Genomic DNA, 26,163 nt, shown 5'->3' with positions numbered 1-26,163 from the left:
GTGACTGTAAATGGTTCATTTCATTATAGAGTTGAAAATTGTACTGGCTAGATGAGAACTCACAAACCTCCCTTAGGACTCACAGAGAAAAACGGACCATGGAAGTGTCATCAGTGACTACCCAATTACTTCCAACTCTGGGAGGAGGGGAAGTACAAAAACATGTATATGTATTTATGTATTTTATAATCTTTGACTGCTGGGCTTGCACAAGAATCCTGTCACTGCATGTATGGCTCTGCTGACTCCATTCAGATGTCAGACTCACAGCTAACACGTACAGACTAATTCCTCCTAATTCATGCCCTGTCATGTCATTATTAATTATCACAGTACTGCAAGAAAGTCTATTGAAATGTGGGGGAATAGTAATTTGTTCTGTGAAACATATGGATGGTCTTTTCATATCAAGTTTCCTTGTATTTTCAATGAACTGTACAGCTGTATATACACTCACGCACACACAGATCCTCTTGTTACACAACAGAGAGAACTGGCAAACTGAAGGTAAAAGGCTGCGCAGCACTGAACACAGGAAAGAAACCCAAAACCTGTAAAGCCACAGAAAACATTTAGTCCACAGAGAGCAATAAAAGAAGAAAAGCCAAAGATGGTGCCGTGCTTATGCACAAATAGAAAAGTCCATAAAAAACAGCTGAGCTCATGCGATACACTCAAGCGAAGAGATAATTTGATTCCCTATTGTTATGGGGAAGATTTACCAGTAACACCTTCAAAACCTCAACACTGTTATTAAAGACAGAGGCTTCCTAGTTCATCTGCGTTATACAAAGGTTCTGCTATAAAACAGCCTGCTATCCAAAGGTAGTGTCACAGGGTGCACAAATAGGAAAGTAGAAAAGAGGCAGTGCTACATCACTTAGTCTAACCAGTTGTGAACAGGCACTGATGTGGCATGGGGAAGCACTGAGAATCCTGACAGTGGCAAATTCAGCAAGAAAGAAACGTGGTCAGGGTTCAGAGAGTAGCTACTAAGGTAAGTAGCCAACCAAAGGACATTAACCACAAAAAGCTGCAATGACCAGCGGAAAGCTGAGTGTGAGAGAGAACCAACAAGAAACACCCAGAGCATAGAACAAAAGGTGACCACAGACGAGAATGCACTGCCACAAATGAAAAGCAATGAACCTATTCAATTTACCTGGGGACACCTGTAATCCTGATATGCAAAGACACAATGAGCAGGCTGAGAAGCAGTTGAAAAAGGAAGTGCATTTGTGGTTTTGAATGTGGAACAAATTGCTAGAGGATGAGGGGCTGCAGAACACTTTGTTCATCTTTCAAACGTTCATAACATGCACATTTGGGGAAGTTCCCACATAAAGCTTTCCTTTATATAATGTTTAAAGCAATGAAGGGAACTAAATAATTTATAAATTTTAAGTCACAAAATGTGAAAAGTAGGCCAATGCAAAAACAAGTTTGCTCTCCTTTGGTAGTCTTTCCCTTGACTGATTTCTTTCCCAATGGTAAAACTTTCATGTGTTGTGGAACAGAGAGAACTTCCTTCCCTCCATTTCTGCTGAAATTCCCTTTGCCCACATTTTGAGTATGAAAAAAAACAAGTTAAAACTCAACTGTGAACAAGATTAATTACCAGTGACATTGCATTACCCATCACAAAGTCCTGATGCTATTCAGCACAGGAATCATCTTAGGGATTCTTTAAAAGAGACATCAAGACATGAAACATTTTGAAGAATTGTCTGTGGATGCCATAAGTACAATGTGATAAATAACTGCCAGGCACACAAGGTGACAGCCTGGTCCCTCGGCAGTGTGGGAAATCAGCCAAGAAGTACTTCTTCATCACAACCTCTCTCCTTCCTCCCACTTTTAAGCAGTTCTAGAAGCAACAGATTTGTATTCCAGAGGAGACCATTCATGAGATCAGTGACTGTCTCATCTTCCTAGTCCCTGACCTAAAAGGCTTTGCATCTCAAAGGACAAGGCAAAATGTGGCAAAATGAGATTTTTAACTTCACAGGTGATCAGCTGGAGAGTGAGCTACAGCATTTTGAACTAACAGAGACCACTAGGATTACATTATCCAGTCTGCTGAGTAACGTGTCCCCAAAATCCAGGCAGTTTTTAACACACCATTTTACAAATAATTATGACTGTCACAAGTAGAAAGCGATGAACCTCTCAGATTTATACTTGGGAGACACTTGCAAATACTGAAGTAGATTTGAGAAGACACACCACAATACATCTGAAGGTGGATTTCTCTCAGTCACCTCAAAGCATGACAACTTGCATACTGCTCACTATTAAGAGTCCAGCTCCCTAGGAAGGGTAAGACTTTGTTATGTCTTTACACGATCTAAAATTAAGATTAAATTACTTGCCTCAATTCACTAAGAAGACCGTGTCCCCACAAAAAGCCCTGTAACTCCCACAGTGTTACCAACACAGTGGCTTTAAGCATAGGAATTAGACATGCTAATCAGAACCTCCCTTCACACAGCCTAAAGCTTCAGTGTGGTCTGTGCCACCACGGTACCACCGGGGAGCAGGGAAGCGCAGCCTCCTCACTAATCCCCTGGATCCTGCCTCCTCCTTTCAACCGCTAAAATACAAAGGCTGTTGCAGTTTCTGGAACTGAACATTATGCAACTTTGTCCAGGTCTTTACAGGAGGCAGAGATGTACTTCATCAGTGAAAAACTCTACCACAATCATAAGATTTTCAAATACGGGCTTTCAAGTAATGGAACTATCTTATAGGCATTGCCCAGGGGGAGTGAGTGAACGAGCTGTCTGGCTGGGTTTAAACCACGACAGTCCTCTAAATCAAGGTCAGCATTCAAGACAAGAATCTTGGTACTGCACAACTGTCCACAGCAATGGATTTAAAAACACACACCAAAACCACACTTGGGATTTAGCTTACTGCAGCCCAACCATCTCCAATCATGCGTTGTTTATAGGCGAGTTCGGTCAACTGCCTGCATTCTGTTTCATGAATTACAGCAAATTACATGGCTTGTAAATAACACTTCTCATCACACGAATATAAGCTCCTCATCAACATCTCATTATTTCTTTTTCTGTTTTAAAAACAGGTTATATACTTACACAGAACTAAAATTAGGATCAGGAAAACTTGCCAACAGTACAGCGTGAAGACAGAACAGCAGAGGTGGTTTGCTCGCCCTGGAAAATCATCTGCCACTGGTATGAACTCAACAGTGAATGCTTCAGACAAATTCAGATGCTTATTCCTGTGCTCAAGGACAGGTATAATTACTGTAGGTAATACTGTAGGTAGTAGCAGGATGGTAAAATTCTCTATAAAAGGAACCATTTAAGCCACTGTTCTTCAATTTGAGGTAATGTGGAAAGGCAAACATGATTAAAACTATGTAAGCAATGTCAGGTAATTTATGCACTATCTGGAGACCCAGAATATTCTTAGAACAGAATACAGTAGTATATGCAGTTACATCATTTTATTCCACTAACAAAGTGGGGAATCAGGACACATTCCTGCTTTATATACAGTTATCCTGCAAGCCTCAGAAAAAAGCAGTATTATTTTTTATTCTCTGATACGTTTTTCATAAAAAGAACTCAAGTAAAAGACCCTTAACAAATGGAATTCCCTTCCTCTGGAAATCACTGCTCCAAATTGAATCATTAAAAAGACTTTAACAGAAACCATTATCAGCCTCACTCCAGCAGAAATGTGCTTACCACTGGTTTTAGTTATGCAGATAAATGATGGGCGCTGGCTCTGGAATTGAAAAGCTGATGACAAAATGGCCTTGGTTAAAACAATATAAAGGATGGTTACAAAACTGTTAAACTAGCCACTCTCCAATCTAAATAATTTTGATGGATTACTGCATTCACTGTGACAGTGTGGAAACAACAAGGGTGTACAGTACAAGGCAACTGCTACATCCTCAAGCTCTTTAGGGTACTAAAAAATACTTCTAACCCACCTGAGACAGAGGTCTTCAGTTTTCCAACATCAGTACTCACACCAGAACTTCTGCATTTAAATAGTCCCACTTCTCCTTTATCAGACAATGCAGATTCATTCAAATGAAAACAATGCAAATTTAGTTCAGTGACATTTCAGCAAAATAAAACATCCCAAATTACGTGTATGCATTTACTCATCAATATGCAACAGAGACTGTGTTTCAACCCAGTAATACCAGCTCAAAGGTCAGTAGTGTTCTTCCAGCAAAGAAGTGGCAGAAGCCATTTCTTTTAGAGAGCTACTCCTACAAATGCCATTCCCACCTTATCTTAAGAGCATATTGTTCCATTAACATTTGCTTTTCATGGCAAACTACTATTAACTGGCACATACAAGAGATCCTACTGCCTAGGCCTGATGCTTTTGACATCCTTAACAGTAAACACATAATTCCTGCTGCCAGGGAAACCTCCTCATCTGCCGAGAAGGGATTTGCATATGGAAATAACTGTTTTCTTTTTATTGAGCTCCTTTTTCTTAGACATATGAATTCAAATTAGTTACAAGTCCGAGACTGTAATAATAAAGTGACCTGTGATAAGAAAATATGACAGTGGAAATAAATCGTCTCCTCCTGGAATTTGAGCTTTTAAACTTATATTGCCATTCACCTATGCAGTGGACAGCACCAACCACATTTTAATCATTACTTCCCAGCCTCCTTATCCTCCCTATTACAATTACTTATTAACCTAATGTGAAATGGTGCTAGCTTAGTTATATTTGAGTGGGCGTCTTTCTAAAAACACCAAGAAGCAAATTAACATTGTGGTTGCACAGATTTTCCCCATACTATTCATTTTTTATTGTATCAGAAACAGCATGGAATATTTTTCCTTCTGTAAACCGTACAGAAAAAAATGTTGGTATCTCTGTGAAGATACACTGGCAGCTCCTGAAATATTCTGGTATTCTTCTGTGAAATAACAGGACAGATTAATTCAGAACCAGTGAATATTTGACAGCTGCCTGGTTTTGATGTGGCATCACCAAAACCCTCCCATTCCCCCTGCTGTAGAAAGTAATAATGGAAAGATGAGACAAAGAATTAGTATCTGGATGCATGCATGTACACTGCCACTGTGCACAAGAGGATGTGCAAATGTATATTCATCTACTCTTTTCCTACCACCAAATACAGGACAAAAAGCCCTCATGATACCTTGCCCCAACTCTGCAATTTCTGAGGGAGACCAATGTAGCTCAACAGTCAAATCCTATTGGCCTAGACGTCAAAGATGCGCCAAACACATCTATTCCCCCTCCTGATGGCATAACTTAGTATCTCACATATAACCCTCGTTAAATCTTACTACCTTCTCCATATTCCACTCCCCCCAAAAAAAATGCTTTTGAGGAAACAATAGCATCAAAACTCAGAATATTTTCTTCTCTAACAGATTATGGATTTTCAAGCCTAAAAATATCACCAAGGAAGCTGCAACACTACTTTTAAAGTTCTTTTATGGGATCTCCTAGTAATCTAGCTAAAAGCTAGATCAAGCTGTTCTTCTATGCTTTACTCAAAATTCAAAGCAAAACCAATCCACTAATATTTAGGGAAAGGTATGCAAAATATATACCATATCTCCATGTAGACGTACAACATTCAGTTTTAAAACAATGGAGAAAAAGTGTGCAACAAAGCCTCCTTTTAAGGAGCACATTTGTCTGAGATTTCCTACCATAAAGAAAGGCATTCCACAAACTCTGCAAGTATGAGGAGTTTAACTAGCTCAGTCTGCTACACTTCTACGTCAGAGACTACAGTAAAGTAACTGGGGCCAGAACACATGCAGAGACTAAGAGGGAGCCTGCATACTGAGGCTAGAGATCCCTTATAGAGAAGACAGACACTCATGCCTGTAAAAGCACTGGTGCACAGCTCATGGACATGACAGAAAACTGAACACAGTCTAACATGTCCATCGCCTCCATCTGTTTTTATCCCTTCTAAAAAAGTTGTATTTTTGTATTAATTATGGTATTCATCACCTTTGAGTAACAACATTCTAATTCTTCTAGGTAAGAAAGGCAGATGGAGGCACTGCCCCAGTTCAAGTTGTTTGCGTCTGTAACTTTGCATTCCAATTAGATCAGCAGAGAATCTTAATGAAGATACAGTACAGACAGATTTAATAACATACTGTATCTTCTTCCAGAAGAACATGGCTATTTAAGCTATTCTATGGTACGTTAAGAACACAAATGTACAGGGAAGTAATACATGAGAAAACAAGATATGAGCTTAATGCAGCAAAAGCGGGCTCTACCACATGCACATCACACTATTTTCTGATTCTGCCACACACACTTTCAGCTATTTTAATCAACTGTTTTCATTCTAACACACACAGAACAACACTCTTAATGTAATATGCCAATTTGAAGTTTAAAACTAAAGGCATTCCCTGAGCACTGCACCTACGGTAATACAGCTGACACGTGGGAGAGATATTTTTATGGAGTGCTAACTTTCACATACCTGTATTAAGTTACTAGTCTTTCAGTACTGAATATATTCATCTCTCCAAAGAAGAAGTTTCCTTGTAAAGTCTGAGGAGCAGCCTTAAACTTAACAGCACAAATGGTCCAACTGCAGTGGAAAGACTTCAGTGCATATTAGCTCTCAGGTTTGTAACACGGATGTTAGCAGGACCCTGAAATTCAAACTAGCACAAGGAGCATTAGCAGCAAAATGTATGTCTGTAAGTGCATCTTCATTCTGCAATGAATGACAGATGAGAGAACAGTAAAACAAACTCTGAGTACATCCAGCAGAAGCCTATCCTCTACGTCCAGCAACCCCTTCAGTGACTACGAGCTGATTAATGAACATAAAACGGTAAAGTACATAAAGAAAAGCCCACTTATTCTGAAGACTGAAAACACAATAACATTTGCTGAAATTAGTAAACAAGAATAACTGAGAAAAATACATATGGCCCAGTGCATCTGCAATGAGCTAATTAGAAAGTTAATGGATTTAATCTAAAACTGTTCAAGACAATGTTCAAGGTATTAGGTGTTGTTCAGATGAACGATCTCTTATAAAGGCATCACATGCAGAGGACAGACTGAGTGAAAGCAAGAAAGGCAAAGCAAATAGGGTTTAGTTTATAACTGTAAGTTTCACAGCATCTAGCTAAACAGAAGTTTCAAAAGGAACTTAAAGTGTAGAGTGTGAGCCTTGCCACCCACTTCACAGACAGTGTATGACACATCTAGCTACGTATCAGAAAACCCTGAAGTTCTGTTTGAGACACAGGAAATACAGGTCGTTCCACAACGCCAAGATACTCTGCTGAAAACTCATAATAGCCTTGTTTGAAAGGCCAGATTTGCATATCAAGCTCCAAGTCCAAAAAAGTCCCTATGGTTTTTTCTTTTAGACTGTGCTTCCCTGGAAAATTACTTTTCAGTGACTTTCTTAAAGCTATTAATTACGTACTTGCAACATTAAGCATTAAACATTTTCCAGTACACTGCAGAGATACGGTATCATGAGTCCTTCGCAACCTGTGTAAAGTTAACAGGTGCTTGCTGGCACAAAGCAGCAGCAGGATATGATTACAAACAGAACCCAAGAAAATTGCTTTCTTGCTTTGATTGTTCTCAGCAGGACAACTCAGGTACCAAACAGCACTTTAAAGGAGAGAAATAAATCATTAAGAATTTACAACTTCAACTTCTAAAAAAAGAGGCATTTAGAAACTGCTTGGGTGGGCTCCAAGAATGAATAATCTCTCCTATACTAGTTAAAAGAGGGTTCAGTTCTTTAAATGCTTATCGAATCCTTGGCTTCCACCAAGCTACAGCACAATCTGGTTTCCAGCTACTTACACAAGTTTTAGTATTCAAGAGCTAACTTTAGTAACCAAGTTCTGACCTATGGTTCATAATGATCAGTCTCATTTTTGGTGGTAAAGCTGATTTAAGTCAATCTGCTTGAAGCCAGAGCCCTAACCATGCACCCAGGCAGGAACTCTGGAAACATCTTACACATGGAGGTAATTGTTCCCATTTGAGAAAGACAGTACTATGCTATGAGCAGAGATATGCACACAGATATTAATCTCTTGCATGCTCTGGAGAGGTTACTTTCATCCTACAGTTACAGTGACTGGCCCTGCATGTCAATCTGTTGAATTTAACAGTTACAAAGCCAGTAATATCATTTTACTTCAGGGTGAAAGAAAAAACCCCAAAATAAAACAAGAAAGATCTGCTAGGAAATAGGCAAATGAAACAAGAATAGAGGCTAAATATTCACGCAGAACAGACCATAAAAGCTTGAGTAATATTTATGATGAAATAATAGTAACAACAAAACTGTTGTTTTCTGTAGAATGAAAGTGAAATGTCACAATGCAGCAGCCACAGCAGTGATAAGAGGACATGCAGCAAATCCAGACAGTAAATTAGTTGTCTCAGATTTATGGGTTCCTAAAAGAATCTATCAGAATACACTGGCAGAGAGCAGACAGTATTGCTTAGTGGAAGTAGAATAAAATTAATAAAAGCAAACATTCCTTAATTCAGCATTAGAATATATCTATTTACATATGGCTCTGCTACTAAAAAGGCTTGAACTATCTTAACTTAAAGAAATACAGCAACATTTTTAGAGTGGGGAAAAATAGAGACAGGACCTTTTCTTCTTTTCTTAAATAATGCTAACACAAGGTTGACAGCTACAATGTGCAATTTAAAAGGGAAGAACACAGCAGATTTACAACCCATTCAAGTCTGGCTGTTCAGACAAATGCCGAAGTAAAATTAGTATTTATTAAAACAAATGGACTGTAAATATATGAAGAAATGCTATCTTTAAGAAGAAATATTTGCAATTAATGTGACAGAACACAGGGTGTTCACTAATCTACAGCTGGCAAGGATATTTGATACCCACAACATATGGCAGCAATTTCTTTACTACGTTTGAACAGTGTTTTTTCATCAGAATCCCTGCACGGAAGGACTTGAGCATTATCATTTACATTCTACACCACTCATGGGAGTCACCACCGCAGCTGGGAAACTTCAGCGTGACGAAAGAAATGGGCAGTTAACTCAAATGTTGTGCCATTACGAGCTCCATTTTGTCAAGACAAACAAGGGGTTGGAAAAGTGTGGCAGGCAGATAAGCACCACGTTGAAAACTGCCCTGCAATTATCAATATTGCAAAATACTCTGGTTATCTTTTAAGGTTCCTCTTGATGTAAAATTTACATTACATATGGTTGTTTGCTTTGCAGAACAAGAATATAATACTGGATATATATAAACCTCGGGTTTGCGTAGCTTACTTACAGAGATGACTTTAAAAGCTCATGTTCTAAATGCAACAATACTAAAAATCAAACCCAGCCACCCCTCAAACCATTTTCTCCTTGCTCTCCTCTCATGAAAAACAGAGCTGAAGAAAATACTGCCACTACATAATACATAATGCAATTTCTTTACAGTACTTTACTGACTATGTAAAGAAATACATCAAATAAGTTCAGTGAAACATATTGCTTTGGGGATGCCTCTCACTGCAACTGGATGAAACACACCAAAACATTCAAGCTCCTATTTCACACACTGGAACAACTGGCCAAATGTTAAAAGCACTCAGCACACTGTTCACAGACTGGAGCAGAGCTCCAGAAATTTACTGTGAAGAACTACTCCCAAATAAACCTGACCCCTTAGCTTATCTGGGAACTTGCCAGTTAAGTAGATAAACCCACTAACAAGGCAAGGACTTCTTAGTGTAGCCAGACTCAAGAATATACTTAGTGGTAAGGAAGCTGACAACATCCATATCTGTCATACATCCATTTACCAGAAACATAAAGTCACATACCCTTCTTTTCTGAGAGGCACATCAGGAAATCTCCTCAGGCAGTTGGTCATTTAAATGGGACACTGCGTATAACCAACCATCATCCTTCAATGCAGCATCAAACGGAGGATTTTACTCCTAGGTCAGAGGAGCATGTTTTCCAGAAATGCCCATCCATGTTGCCCTACTGTTCTCTGAATCCATAACTTACACTGTAAGCACCTGGTGAAAACATTCCTGAGGCCGTTCAGGGCTTACTTGAAAATGTAGTTTCTTTATGATAGACAGGGCCACTAGAATCTGTAGTTCCCCTGTGCACGTAATACTGTTCAAAGGCAAGGCAGGGGGTGAGGGAAGAACACCAGGTTTTCAGAACTGGCACTAATTACAGAATCACAGGATCATTCGGGTTAGAAGGGACCTCTGGAGATCATCCAGTCCAATTCCCTGCCAAGGCAGGGCCACCTAGAGCAGATTACACAGGAACACATCCAGGTGGGTTTGGAATGTCTCCAGATCTAACCATTCTCAGAGATCTCATCTTGCTCAAGGGATGCCACACAGAGCCCACTCTGTTATCTAGACAATCTGGTTACACGTTTTATGATTAAGTTCATCAGTGATGCAAAAATGGAAGTTATTAATGGCAGTCAGACTGATTCCTTCACCAGCAGCAGCTGGCCTGTTCTGTAACCTTCTGCTGCTTGGTTTGCTCTTAAGTCACCAACCTTTTGGCACATCAGCCTGTACATATTCTGACAAGAGTCAGATCTTAGTTCAAGACTGAGGGAGAGCATCTACAGTATAGTGCTCCCAAAGCACAGTTAGCAAATAACCAGTGTGTCTTCAATTAATGCTTTTCATGGGGAAAATGTCTACCAACAATCTATCATACCTCTTTCATTTGCAGAGCTGTTCTGACAGGAGAGTGTTTAAGGTCATGGCAGAACTGCACTGTCACAGAATCCAATTACACAAACAGTTCAACATAACCAACACAGCATTTAAAGCTATGACATTCTTGTTTCCCTAACAGCATTCAGTTACTTGTGCATGCTTGCTTGTCACAGGCAGTAAAGGTTCTGCAGTCTAGAAGAGTCCTCTGCCTTCAGAGCTTTGCTTATGAAGCAGCATTCTGAGATCTCAGGGTACATTTTGAATTCACACTACATTCATCAAATGTGATATATTTTAATAGACAACCACAGAATAAGTCACTACAATTAAAAACTTCTCTACTGAGAAGCCTCCTGAAATAATGCAAGCTTTCTCATATTTAATTCTCTGGCCACCCTCCACCGCAAACTCTAAATTCCTTAGCACAAAATGTGGTTTCTAAAATGTGCTTTACCACAGCTTTAATCAAAATCAGTTGGGGGGGGGGGGGGGGGGGGGGGTACCAGTATTTCCAAAATACTGGAAATAAGGAGTTCCAAACTCTTTCAAGTTCAAAAATTTCACAAAGGAAAAGCATATTCACATGTATATGTGCATTTCTCTAAGGAAATTAAGCACTAGGAACTGAGCTACATTATCGTCTCAATGCCTTTAATCTATCGGTTAAGTAAATCCCAGAGATATTTAAGATTCATGAGTTTGATGCAAACTGCGTATGAAGGAGTGCCCCCCAAATTACCCATCCTAAACACAAGGTAGGTGCCAACCACCAGCTTGTGCTCTGTCCACCCAGGCAGCTGGTCAACACGCACCAATAAGCCAAGCTACTCACCCACTGCATGCCAAGGGCTGTGGCTGTGGCAATGCACTTGCTGCCTGGCCTGCAGGTAAGAAGAGTAGATGATACAGAAAAGGAAGCAAGACATCTGGAAGAGAGGGGAAGGTGCCATAGCTACTGCAGTGGGAACAGTACACGTTCATGGAAACTAGGCTTCTGTAGGTCAGCTGCCTACTGTCAATGGACCAAGAAAAAGCTTTACTTACACAGTGTATTCCATTAGGCAGGTATATACAGCTGCTGTACTTCAAAAAAGAGTTAACTATTAAAAGAATTTCTTTTGCTTCAGGAAGATTTGAAGGCACATCTGGTAGAATAGAAAAAGATGGAACTGAGCGATTTGATAAATGTCTATGCTATCAGGACAGAAGGGGTTTTAATGCTCAATTTAATAGCCACATTTCTAAAACCCACGGAACGGAGGAAAAAGTTCCTGCAGAACACATGACTAGATGGCTACAGCAGAAGTAGTCACATAGTTAGTGATGCTCCAATGTCATCAAAGAAAAATAATTTAACAAACAAATCTCTGATATGGGGTTGAAATTGTTTTATTTATATAAAAGCAATTTCCACTCATAGTGCCTTTAGATACTAGTTCATCTTCACAAAGGCACTGTAGCTTGAGTACTGTTACCCCATTTTTTCCTGCACAGAAATGAGACAGAAAGACATGAAGAATAAAACTACTAACATTAGACACCAACACTTTATACCTAGTTTTATACACTCGGTATAAAACAAACTCAAGCCACAGGATCTTAGAACTCCATATACTAAAGCTCAGCTACCAAACATGATTTCAGTCACTGCCCTTTGCACTTAGGTGCTACACAAACCAAAGCCACGAGTGTCTAATGCTGTATAGCACATTCTGTGACCCGATGGAGATAACTTGCTTTAATATGTAATTTAGTGGTAAAAGCAATAGAGGAGTTCAAGTCTTCAAAATTGCATTTAGCTTTTTCAAAGTCAGAAATAATCTCATTTTATAATGCAAATCTGCATTTTGACACAATACTCGGTATTTTCCAAATATGAGTAGCAACAGAAATACTGTAAGCATTTGCTTTTCCAAGACGGAGTTCTGCTCCAGCCCAAGAGAAAACTCTGTCTCATTCATAGAGAGGGATGTTATAATTTGGTCATAAGGAAATTCTAACATGTTCACCTGATTCCTTCTTCTGAAACTTCCTAACATTACCTCTAAACCCATAACACACTTTTTCTAATGCCCTGTAACACGTACAAAGCTGTCTGCTTACAAAGCCAATCTCACCCTGGGTTCAGTCTGTGGATTTCAAATGTTCAGGTCTGCCATTTCAACTGAGTAACTCCTAGGAAACAGTTACTCTGCAGCAAGTGTTAATGGGCAGCAAGAAACGTGAAGGCTCAGGTTTAATTCACAGTTTACTAGAAAAGCAAGTTCCTCCCTTCTCACTTTCCTGTCCCAAAATCTTCAATCAGCCCCTCATCCTCAGAAAGGTGAGGGCAAACAGCACACGCAGCTCCAACACCATCTTATTTGGTCGTCACAGCTTAACCTGACTGTAAACACAAAGATCAACAGTTTCAAAAGCACACAGTGGGGCAAAACCTTGTCTTCCATTCTCACCCTTCGTTCTCAGAGAATAAAACAAACAACTAAAAACAGAATTGCTACAATTTAAGTATTTTTTAGAAAACTGAAGGTAAGAAAAACATTTTTTATTCCTTATATATGTGTAACTTATATGTCATATATATATATAAATGCACTTCAAAGACTCAGTTCTACAAGCTTATACGTGAGTGATGGTTATAAAGCCATCAGATTAGTGACAGCAACAAAAAACCTGAGAAATTTACAAGCGTGTACTGGAACAAATGTAAGGTTACACATACAGCACCCATCTTATTCCTTCAGGCACGCTTCTTTAATTACATGATTATGTACTTTATTCTCAGAGAATGCATTCAGTTTGCCACTTGAATGTCAGGCAGCAGAAGAAATACAGGTAATTATCATTTTAATCATCAGTCTTCAAGTGATTAACTTTTATTGAATCAAAGTATTCCTTTTAAATCTCTTCCAGACTCTCATTTCATTCACTACGTATGGTCTGCTATTCCCAGTAAGGGTTCATATAAACTCTCTGCTATACAGGTATCCTTTTGGACTAACTTCTCATCTTTAACACAGTAACTGATTTCAGCTAAAACTAAAGCAGCTCCTCAAAGAAACCTTCAGGTGATCTGTCATTATTCCAGCATCATTCACAAAAATACTGCTCTCAAATAAACTACTGATAATGCAACAGAACGTACATGAGACACCAATTTAGTGAATGGATCCACCTGTATGAGAGCAAAGCACCATTAGGTTAACAAGGCTCTGAATTTTCTTTGGGATCCCATACACTTAGAGGAACTCCATTCACTTCTGTCCATGGTTTTGCTCAAGCCCCAGAGAGTAGAAATAAGCCTGAAGCAGAAGGAACCTATGGATGTTTTACCCTGACTTAACTTTCATGGTCTTCTAATGGCTGTTCTATGTACTTCTCCAAAGTCAAAGTAATCTGTAACAACCACTACTCCTGACTTGACCTTATTTTGGTAAAGCTACCATTTTACTTTTCAGAAAAGAACCATAAAAATAGCCATCCAAACAGGATGAGCAACTTGTGCTCATCTTCCACAAGGTACAGAATTATCACATAGATTATTTATTACGGGAACAATAATGTATAAAATGTCTTCAGTCCAAATTAAGCTAAGTCAAACTAACACTTCAATAACCAACACTCTCCCATCAAATCACAACAGGGCAATGATAACTCTACGTTCAACACAATTAATTATATTAACCTGATAATATCCGTGCAGGAATGGATAAATACATTAGAGTGTTCTGCTGGCCCCTAAACAGCATTTCACAACGAAATTAAACTACACATTAGCATGGTCTGACAGACTCATTTCAACCGATGCCAACCCTGGAATGTTGACAATCTAGCATGTATGAACACTTCCTACAGACAGAAAACATTACTTCCCTAAAACTTTCAAAGAAGCCATATAAAGAAAGGCATTTGTAATAGCACTTTTGTTATCTCTAAAGTCATGAAAATAACTGGGAAATATTTCATCCCTCTGGGCAGGCAGCAGAAAACTCTCCTCTACACTTCTTTGACCAACTTGTTTCCCACGTACCAGCTAAGCAGGCATTCACCTCTCCCCTTGAGAGACTATTCCACAGCACAGCCCTCGAAGGGCAGATCCAGTTCTCATTTGCACAGGTATAAAACTACACTGCCAGCTGTAAGCCAGTGATGGATCGCCCTGCAGGGAAAGGCTTCCTCAACAGGACCGATTCCATCTTCAGGCCGGGACTCAGGATAGCAGCACAGTCTGAAGACACTGGCAACACCACACATCACCATACTAGTTAGTGTTGTAACGCACTGTCTCATTGCAAGGGAGAATGTGCTTATCTTAGGAAACCTCTTTTCTGTTACTAGCTGTATTAATATATTTAAAGGTTTTTATGTGATTATTACAGATTACAGAACCATATAGTCTAAAACTAAAATAAACAAACAAACAAAACACAACAACAAAGACCCACACACAAAGCAAACACTAATACAAACCCACAAAATCCAAACCTCTGCTTCATTTTTTCCTTAAATTAGCCAAAGTGGCATACTAAGTTTCCATCTTGAAACATAAACCAAACACAATGCCAAAACCCAGTGACTGTTTTCAGTAAGTCACCAAACGACTGCCAACACTGGTGTGAATTAGCTTTTAGGGCCACGTACACAGCGATTGCCTCATCTGAGTGTACGCTTCTCATGATGCACTGAACTGCACACAAGTATGGGCATTTGTGCATACAGCTTCCTTTTCTTTAGAAAAAGGTTCCGCAATACAGAAACCAAACTTCAGTAATGGGCTATACATTTAACCATCTTGACTTTCACAGAAGTCCCTTTTTTCTTCCTCCTCTGAGAAAGGTTACAATACCTTATGGCTTCTGATAATACAATATGCATAAAATTCTCATCTCCTGCTTGGCTTATGACATTGTATGCTTTATGCTATTACATATGTATCTATAAATTTATATCTATATCCCAGCAAATGTTACAGTGGATATTTTAATTACCTACATAAATACTGAATCGCTTCTTAATCTTCCTAAGTTCTTGGCCTGCACGATAACTTGTTGCAATGAATGCTACAGGTTAATTATGTGCTGCATAGGGACATATTTCAAGTGTCAAATTTTTATGTTTTGCTTGAAATTCATTTCAGGTTAACACTGCATGCACCTTTCCTCCCACAATTAATGTAAGCAACTTCTGTTAGATATTTGCTTTCTCGCTGGATGCAATTAACTCACCTCTGTTTCTTGAGGATTTCTCTTTTGTTTTCATATTCAGTTTGCCTCAGCGTTACCTGCAGAATATAAATGAGAACTTTCAGGTGTGTTGACCAATTTCATAATGACAGAACTGCTTTATGGCTTGGTTTAATAATGAAAAGTAAAATTCAGTATGGAAATAAAAAGCACGTGTAAAAGGTGGAAAAACATAAATCTGTTCTTTTTAAAAAAATAAACTGCCCTTCATTTCTTACCACTGAATAACTGAAGTGAATAGAAGTTTTGAATTGTAGTGTTCAAACATTCTCATGCTCTGCCTGACAACAGCTGTAAGTATGAAACGACCTCTTAAAGGTTGATTTCTGAGAACTGCTCTAAATGCAGCGTTTTTCTTCTAATTCAAAACACTTCACTGACCAGAAGTTTTGAAGCCTTTCAAGTATTTCTGTATCTACTGAATTGCTTTGTCCCTGTAAAAGCAAAAGGTCTCATTCTGGACCTTGTTTGCTAAACAAATTATGGTTTTGGTTTCTGCACCCTGGGCAGGCTGATCTGAGAACTGCAGTGCCAAAGAGGAGGCGCTGTGCTCCCTGCAGGGCCCAGGGCAGAGATCGGGCGCTTTCCCATCCACGCAGCGAGAGACCATCTGCACATCAGCTGATATGGGCAGCTGTGTACCTGTAGTGACAGCACCTAGCTCTCATCATGGTCGGCTTGCAGTCAGGCTGGGAAGAGGGAGCACACAGAGACGTGCATTACCACCAACTCTCAGCTGTCCTCCCACAGGTAGTTCAACCATCTCCCCAGTGCAAGTACTTCAACTCCAAAGAACTAATTTGAGCTCAGGGTAATTCCTTTCCCTTCATGTTTAGTCACCCAGTACAACATGATTCAGAGCAACTGTTTGATGGCCCCACCACTGATTAAGTGGTCCAGTTGAAATTAATTTTTATAATATTTAAATACTTGACAGCAATTTTCAAAGAGCTGTAAAATCACCTAATCTCTAGCACAGCCTTAAACTCAAACAGCAAGTAATATTCAATTACACTCTTAAACACCACTGATATTTACAGAGGTGCCTGCACAATGGTACACTGTTACTATCAAAGTATCCGACAAAGAAGTATATAGTACTGATTAAATGCTGTATTCAGCTATGGAAGTGAAAAATCGATTGGACATTTGTGTGAGTGGTAGCACTGTTTCTGAATAACAAGTAGATGATGTTAGCATTTTCTTGTTCTTCACACTAACTGCACCTTAAAAAACCAAACCAAATTCAGAGCCTGTCTCTGTTTCTCATAAGTGAAATTCAGAGTCTCTCTCATAATGATGGCTGGCAGGCTGCACCCCGAGACTTTTAAAAAGCTGGGATCAGAATTTGGTCTAACCTTGATGCCCCAGTCACAATGAAACCCTCCATACCAAAGAGAAAGCTGTTTTGTGAAGGCATTTTCTTCTTCCAAGGTAAGTTTGTGACTATGCAACAAAATCCAGTAAGACCTGAACTTCACTGAAAGCATCAGCTCTTTCTTTCCCAGAGCATAACCCACCCTCGCCCTACTTCTATAGTCACAGAACATCAGTGCATAAAAAGCAGGCAAAAAACCATCACACAATCTACCTCCCCAACCTAAACAAGCAAAGAGGGTGTCATATCCAAAATCCAACAGTAATGATTCAAGTCACATCACCTACTGTGCTCTGTGAATGCTGCCTGCTACTGAGCTATAACCACCTGCATTACAGAAAGCAGCAAGTACATGAGAAAAGACCCCTTCCAGAAGGAAGGTGCTGAAGGCAGCTCATTCAAAGCCTACAGGAACAAGAGGAATGCTTCACGAGCCACTTCTGAAGGAGTTCACTGCACAGGACCTGTAACTGGAGCCCCATGGACTTCATTCTTCATTCACTTTAACTCAAGGAGGCGTCTGCTTCAAGGAAGGACCAAGAAATGGCAGAGGTCTTCCAAGTTAAAACAGACTCACATCAAAAACATCAGATTATTGCATTTTGTTTCCTGTCTAATCTGGTGATTACTTCAAGGGTTTTAATGTGGTTTTCAATGTGGTTTTCTGTGGTAACAGATATTTCATAATAGTCTGAGTACTACTGGGAGCACCTAAATATTGCGTTTATATAAAAAAATAATGCTGGCTTATTTAACCAAATTCAAGGCCGCTGTTGAAAGTGCATGATGCTGTGCAGCTCTAGAAGTCGGTACCTACAAGGCGTATACTTTCTTGATTTTAATTGCTATCAGATTTTTACTCTGATTACCATCCTAAATGTACCCAAACCAGAGGTTTTTCAGTTACACTTCCAATTAAGTGATTCAGATAAGGAATTAACTGCAATATAATTAGATACTTACAGTCAGTTAAATACTAATTGAAGGCATTACTTAAAACTATGTGCTACTGATTCTTCTAATGAAAAGGCAAACAAAAGACAATGCAAAATAACAGGTTCGGGTTTTTTTAAAGCAGCTATTTTGTACATTGTTCTGTGATCTACTGCCTAAAAAGAACATTTTACAGACATCTTCTGACAGAACATGTCTACTCAAAGAGCCCTGTAGATTTAAAATAATGGGTATCTTAAAGTTACAAAAATTATCTCTAAGGAAAGTACTTCCTGAACTTCCTGAAGAACTTCATAGAAATTGCTGGAAACAGTATTATGATTATGAACTGCAAGAAGAAGAAAGTGCAGTAAAGATCTTCCAATAAACAGCTATGTATCGTGCGATTTTCTCAGGGGAGCCTACTTCCTTAACTTTCTTACCAAACATATGTAAAGCAGCAAATGCAGTATTTTAATAGTACTGCACATGCTACCAACACAAGGACTGAAAAGAAATCATTTCACTTAGTCTTGCATTTGTCCAAACTGACTTTTATTAAAGACTTAGTTCCAAAGCACCCTGGCATATGAGAACGCAGAATCCGAGTCCAGAATGTTTAGTGAAGTAGAAGTGCATTGTTATGCCTTTCCTTGAAAGCTTAGATATTTTTGTGTGGCCATAAAACACCTCAAAACCATTACCTAAAGGGGACTTAAAGGAATTCTCGAGAGACACTTTTTACAAGTGCATATAGTGACAGGACAAGGGGGAATGCCTTTAAACTGAAAGACGGTAGATTCTGATTAGACATTAGGAAGAAGTATTTCCCTGTGAGGGTGCTGAGGCGCTGGCACAGGGTGCCCAAAGAAGCTGTGGCTGCCCCATCCCTGGCAGTGTTCAAGGCCAGGCTGGATAGGGCTTAGGGCAGCCTGCTTTAGTGGAAGGTGCCCCTGTCCGTGGCAGGGGCTGGAGCTGGATGCGCTTTAAGGTCCCTTCCAACACAAGCCATTCTACGAAAAACCAACCCAGATGTGTGCTCTGACAATTATTTCCTTTATTACCACACACTATAAAGTGTCCTTGATGTTCTCAATAGAACTGTAACTGAGAAGTTTCTCATTGCCACTTACAGTATGTATGGATTCTTTTTACAAAAAAAAAGAAAAAAGATCTGAAATAAAGGCAAAGAACTTTATTACATTAAAGAGGTAAGATTATTTCCTCTGCAATCACTCAAGAAGTTACTCGAGTGAGAGTATGCAAAAAATGTTCCTCTGACAGCATTTGGCTTCTTCACCAATCACATGACTCCGTATGTTATCCTCTTTGGCTTTGTAAAGCAACATAACAATAAAGAATGATTGTAAGTAAGAAAAAATACTTCTGTTTTCATAATACTCTTCATGAACAGGCATCAATATATTTTTAATATACCTATAAAGGTATTTTTTACCATGCTGATAGACACAAAAAAACCCACAAAAACAGACAATGAGACGTGAAACTTCTTAGTCAACAGACCAAGGATATATTCATACAGAACCCGACGTATTCCAAGAATTAATCTAGCATGCTAGTCACTAGCTCACTTAATCACATCTGAGTGAAAGGGCACTCTGGACTTCTTGCTATATTGTAGCCCAGAATCCAGCAATATTTTATACTCCCAAATATGTGCTATTTCTCTTCAGTCTACTGTTAAATTGAAAACCCTTATTCACATTAAGCTTACAGAATACAGATCTGTATCACAGCAGAATCTCATCTGGGTCCAGGTAATAACATACACTGTACCCCTACAGAGTTAATTGCCTGCTACATCTGATATTTCTCATCTAATAGAAAGGCAAAAACAATTCCAAGACCAGTGCCTAATAACCAGTTTTTCCTTTTCAGCAGCCTTTTTCATCACCTTTGATTCTGTGCACACTGTTAAAGAAAAGACCTACTCAAGCAGAAGGCACCTAGATTTGCTTTTTGGATTTCATACATGGGGAACTTCCTTTTGAACCTTTCTGACCTGACCTAAATCCATAAGCTCTCAACAGAACAGGGTGCACACATTCAGGATGAGCAGGCATAAGCGGATTGCTGGAAGCACCCAGCTGTGTTCCTGTCCACACCAGTAATGTGCACTGGGATATGAGGGTTTCCAAAATCACTGCTTAATCATCACACAGGAAAAGGAAAGAAAGCCTACGCCACACTGGCATCAAGTGCCTTTTGCCATCAAGGCAATACTGAATTTTCCCCATACCAAAGATGAGGATGATCAAACTTGCTGAAGCAAACAAAGAGGGCTGTCCAGGAACCAGAGCTGGGATGAGTTCTGGGCATGGTTCAGCACCGGTCCTGAGTCAGAAAAAACTCCAAGTACGTGAGGCTACCCAGGGGGTGAGAAGCTGCACACCAGCATGGTAGAGAGATTCTGAGGCTGCAAGTTTTTGTCAAAGATATCCTTAGATGCCTTTACAGATGCCTTTCGTTACCAGACTGCAATGAAGTTCTAAATCCTTATTCTATTTGCCTGCTCATAAAAGTTCCCAAACACCACAATGTGCACACTAAATGTTCCTTAACACTCCGGGCTTTTTTCCTACCTTCAAAAGGTAACGAAACTATGAAAATTCATCCTAGCTTTCCTTTAAGTTGCCCTTTTCTCTTCTTCCAATGGGAAAGTGAAGACAAATACTGGTTGTGTTGTGCCGAAACACTCTGTCCTACCAAATCCCTTTGAGAATTGATGCTCCTATCTGCTTTCAAAGCGGTGGAGGGACCAGAACCAAAGCAGCAACAGTCTCACAGGGAGTTTTAAACCATGCCAAGTGCTGACAACAATGAACAAAATTGCTTTTAAAAACTCAGTTATTAGAATAATAGACCTTTTGTATTCATGTAACTCAATAGCATTTTCATTTTAAATACTTATTAAGCATCCTTAGCATTCACTTGAGCTCGAAGAAAATTACAAGGGTAATGTTTTCTCTAGATGATCCTCACCCATTATGACTTATTGTAGCCTCCCTTTTACACATATGCTTCCAATAGGGCCAATTTCTAGGAAGGTAATAAAAGAAAGGGTAAGGGACTTGCTCTCATTCTCTCATGGTATTTCTTCTCCCCAGCCTATAAACACAAAGACTTCAGGGAAATGCAGCACACTGCTCATTTTTATGTGGTGACTACTATCATACTCATTTTAATGCAATCACATTATTTACCATCTGTTCTTTGTTTAGCCAGAATAGATTTTCTACATAGTTCATTTGGACACTTGAGACAAATAAGCTATTTATTCCTGTCAGTTTAGTGTTTCAGCTACTAGAATTTTAAAAAGAAAAGTCTTTTCCACAAGAAAACACGTTCTCTGTTATTCTCTAATGCAATGTATTTCTCAGTAACAGTACCTTGTTTTATTGCCACCTTTTAAAAAAGAAATTACTTATGTTCCTTGCTCTTTGTCAAGGTCTTAGATCATATAGAAGGGCTTTAAAGATGCTTAGCGCTGCATTTCAAAATTAACCTCTGACAAACAGCTTTTCCACCTTGACAAGTTTCTTGGATTTGCTTATTCCAGAAGGGAAACTGTCCTTACAACTAAATGCTAATCACATTAAAGGAGAATCAGGGCCCACAATAAAGCACAAGAAGCCATGGCAGAAAGGTTTTATGCAGCATATTTGATATGTAGATGAGGAAGAAAAAAGCATTCTAACTAAGGGGAACTCGATTTGACATTTTTCAATTTAAAAAAGAAGATAGCAAAAACCCAATCAATGATTATGTAATTGAGGCAGCAGCACGCTGCACAGTAGGAAATAAGAAAGAACTCAACCCTGAGGTTTGACACAAGCATGACCAGGAGTATGTGCAAACAACAGGGTACCCAACAATTATGTGTGGTTTCTCACTAAAACACTGTGGACAACCTTCTTTTAAAGCTGCAGCTAGAAGGGGGACTAATGTATTTAAAACCAATAAAAATGAAACCAGCAAAAATGGAAAGGACTGACCATAACTACACACATTTTTGCTTATCATATTTCTATCCCTGGATACTAGATAACTTGTAACTTATATTAAAAGGTAATACAATTTTCCATCACCACTTCATTATTTAAACAGAACTGACTCATACATACATTTATTAAAATGTATGCGATACTGCAGATGTACCATTTTACAGCATACAAAAGATGCTGATTAAGATCATATATGGAACCCAAGTCTTGGACTCTGTGTACTATCATCTTGAAAATGCAATTTCCCCTTTTCACATTTCAGTTCTGCCACAGCCAAACAGGTGTGCTCCAATTTGAATAGTTCTGAAGTTCAGATTGCTGCAATCCCCATCTTGTAACATTCAATCACCTCACTTGTCTAAAGAAACAGATGACAGAATGCAATCCATACACACAAAAGGTTTGGGATCGCTCATGTTAACTATTATGTATCAAAATGAGAATTAAAATGCAAGCTATCATCACTTTAAAACCTGCATGGATCCATGTTGAGAATACATTGACACTGTATCAAGTTTGTTCAGGCAAAACCTGGTGCTGAGGAAACAAAAAGCCAACATTTCTTTAGGAGGATGAAAAGAATCCCAGTGTCTTTGAGGTGACTCAAGTGCTTGCATACCCTGTAGTGTGCACCATACTGTCATTGCCCAATAGCTTTATAATATTAGATACATTTCAGGGCTTTTTTGTTTAATAAATCACAGACATGCTGAGTGGCAGAGGACAAATTCTGGGAGTGAACCTTTGAGGAAGTCTGCAGAGATCCGATGCTTGGCCTTACATGAGCAATTCTAGTTCCCTGTACCGTTTTATTAATATTGAAAAAATGCAAAGGCAATATAAAACTTCTTGATTTATGAGTCACCCAATTATTAGGAGCAATATCACTCAAGACCCATTTTTAAGCTTCAGGTGCCCCGGTTTTGACTTATGCTTGTGTTCTGTTTGCTTAGGCTAGTGTTGTAACTATGTAGGGTAAACATTTACTTTCCTTCACAGCAATTTAAGTTGTATTGTTAGAACCATTAAGGCATACTTAGCAATAACGGTATGAAACAGGCGTATACTAATAGAGCTTCATTATAGCAGACAGACAGACAGACCAAGGTCCGGTTTCGAGTATACCTTTTTAGTCAGCTTTTCAAGAAAATTCCACTGAATGTTATGGTTTTTGTTAAATAGTTTATCCCAGATATTTAAAATTATGTTACTAAGCTAAGGTAAATTCAGCTGAAAAGGGAAATAATTATCATAAACTGTCCTCTACACTTGTTTACGCATCCAAAGTTTATTGCTGGGATATACCCAAAACCCAATCAATAAGTTATGAACCTCAGGCTCAGGGTAGTAACAACCTACTGAAGTACCCAAGTCTAGAACTTACCCTCTGGATCACTGAGATCTGCTTCTTGTAAGTCTCGAGCCCAGAACATCAACCCAAACACATCTTTCATGCACGATAATCTTTAAAGGACCTCACAGTATGCTTAAAGGCACACGCCAAAAAAGTGCCAAAACAGGGCCTATAGGGATGCTGGGGAGGGACTCTTAACTCGGGACTGTAGTGACAGGACAAAGGGTAACGGGTTAAAACTTAAACAAGGGAAGTTTAGATTAGATATAAGGAGGAAATTCTTTCCTGTTAGGGTGGTGAGGCACTGGAATGGGTTGCCCAGGGAGGCTGTGAATGCTCCATCCCTGGCGGTGTTCAAGGCCAGGTTGGACAGAGCCTTGGGTGGCATGGTTTAGTGTGAGGTGTCCCTGCCCATGGCAGGGGGGTTGGAACTGGATGATCTTAAGGTCCTTTCCATCCCTAACTATTCTATGATTCTATGATTCTAAAATCAAATGTGATACACTAACATAGGAGAGATTAAGAGAATACACTATAGCCTTTCCTTTGCTTTACAAAATACAAACCAGAAGTTGGACAGATGACAATACTCTGCGGAAGGACAGTCAAAAAAATGGGAGTCCCAGGCCATGGAAGCAGACAAAAAGTGACAACAGTGGAAAATGCAGCACAGCACTTCTCTCTGCAGGTCATCTGAGATCAGAACCTTCAAAGTTTCAGAGGAGCTAAAGAGAACTCTAAGAATCGAAAGCAACTCATCTGGCCTTTGCAAGCTACAAGAAGACATCTCAAGTAGATGGCTCATTCAGTACATGATGAAACACAGACAAAATGGGGAAAAAAAACTACAAAGAAACCTGATTTATGCTCTGACTTAAGCAGAGCATTCATCGTGCAGTGTCTGAACTGATTCAGAGCTGTCCATCACAACAGAAGACTCAAACTTTGGCCAGTCACCTGTCCCAGTTGAGTCCCCACTCAGCTTTTTGCCCATCCCCAGCCACTCGTGGCAGGGCAGGGTGAGAAGCAGAAAAGGCCTTGGCACTACTTAAGCATCGCACAGCAGTAACTAAAAACATCCCCGTGTTATCAATTCTGTTTTCATCACAAATCCAAAACACAGCACAGCAGCAACTACTGTGGAGGAAATTAACTATCCCAGCCAAACCCAGTACAACTTCAAACCGTATTTCCCAGCTTTTGTCTCTGCCTTAGAAGACAGCGGTACATCTACAACTAGTTCCTATAGAGGGCCATGCCTTTTCACTACTGCTGTTTATGTTTTGGTTCTTTTCTTTCACATAATATAAGAGAAAGATTCCTTAGATATGAATACTGCAGTAACCTGCTTTTGATAAGTAAATCTGGACTGGCAGATTGGCAGGGGAAAACCTTAGAAGAAAAGATATTGCCCATGAGATCTGAGAGATTTGAGGAGCTCTAAGCCTGGAAACACTAGTTAGTAGTACCTGTGCTAACTGAAATTGGGTCCAGCTCCACTATAGCTTGCCATAGTGTCCCCCAAGGTATATCACTGTAGGAGTCATACAATTTTCTGCAGCACTTACATCTGTAGTGCAGTAGATAAAGTGGGGGATTATGCAAATAATATTTTGCATATATGTGCTAACTAACTAGTTCCAAGAGCTGCTAAATCACCAGGGCAGGGGCAAAGCCAACAGGATTCATTATACATTATATTTTTGTCATCTTACTGTACAGCACCTATTATGTTACTTCAGAAGAACTTATTCAAGCCACAGTATTAATTCCATCATCAACACACCTAGACACACTGATAACTATGGCCCTATCAGTATTTAGCTCATGTTCCCAAGTTATATTATAGCAGTTGGCAGCAAGAAGTCTTAAGGAGAGAGCAAAATTGGTTGCTTAAGTAGAAACTTGATGAATGGATACTTGGGAAGTAATGAAATATTTTTTCTGATTACACCAGCTATTAAAGTAGCAGATAGTAACAAAAAAAAATTGGTCTGATACAGGGGTTTCTGTAACCACACATTTACTCTTTGAGGGCATAGGGAAAGTAGGCGATGTTTAGAATGATACAGATTTCTGGTTGGCGCAAAAGACCCTAGAGACTGAAATATTCTGAATCAGTTAACAGCACATATTATTACATAAAATATTGTTTCACATAGTCATTTTTACCAGTTTAATGGAAAAATTGTTAACACAAAGACCTGCAGAGAATCACAAACTGTTAACTACATCATGCGGCACACAGCGCTATCTAAACACGCTGTAACAACTGACTCCCAAGTCACAGTGAATTCAGAGCAGCAGCTATACACAGTGCAGCTTATGCAGCTGCTCAGGTGCGAAAAAAGCCCCAACATTTCAAACAATTACAGTGATGTGTCAGGATATGTCTGCATCGCCACCTGTTTGCACTGGCATGGGAAGTAGAAATACCTCACTAATGAAAGTGCCTCTAAGTCAGTATCACTCCCTTTTCAGGCAT

The sequence above is a fragment of the Pezoporus flaviventris genome, unplaced genomic scaffold (genome assembly GCF_033815535.1).
Source record: "Pezoporus flaviventris isolate CSIRO_AGI_PZ_B2104156 unplaced genomic scaffold, CSIRO_AGI_Pfla_v1 ptg000015l, whole genome shotgun sequence".
Lineage (NCBI taxonomy): Eukaryota > Metazoa > Chordata > Aves > Psittaciformes > Psittacidae > Pezoporus > Pezoporus flaviventris.
Note: the sequence above shows the minus strand (reverse complement) of the source record.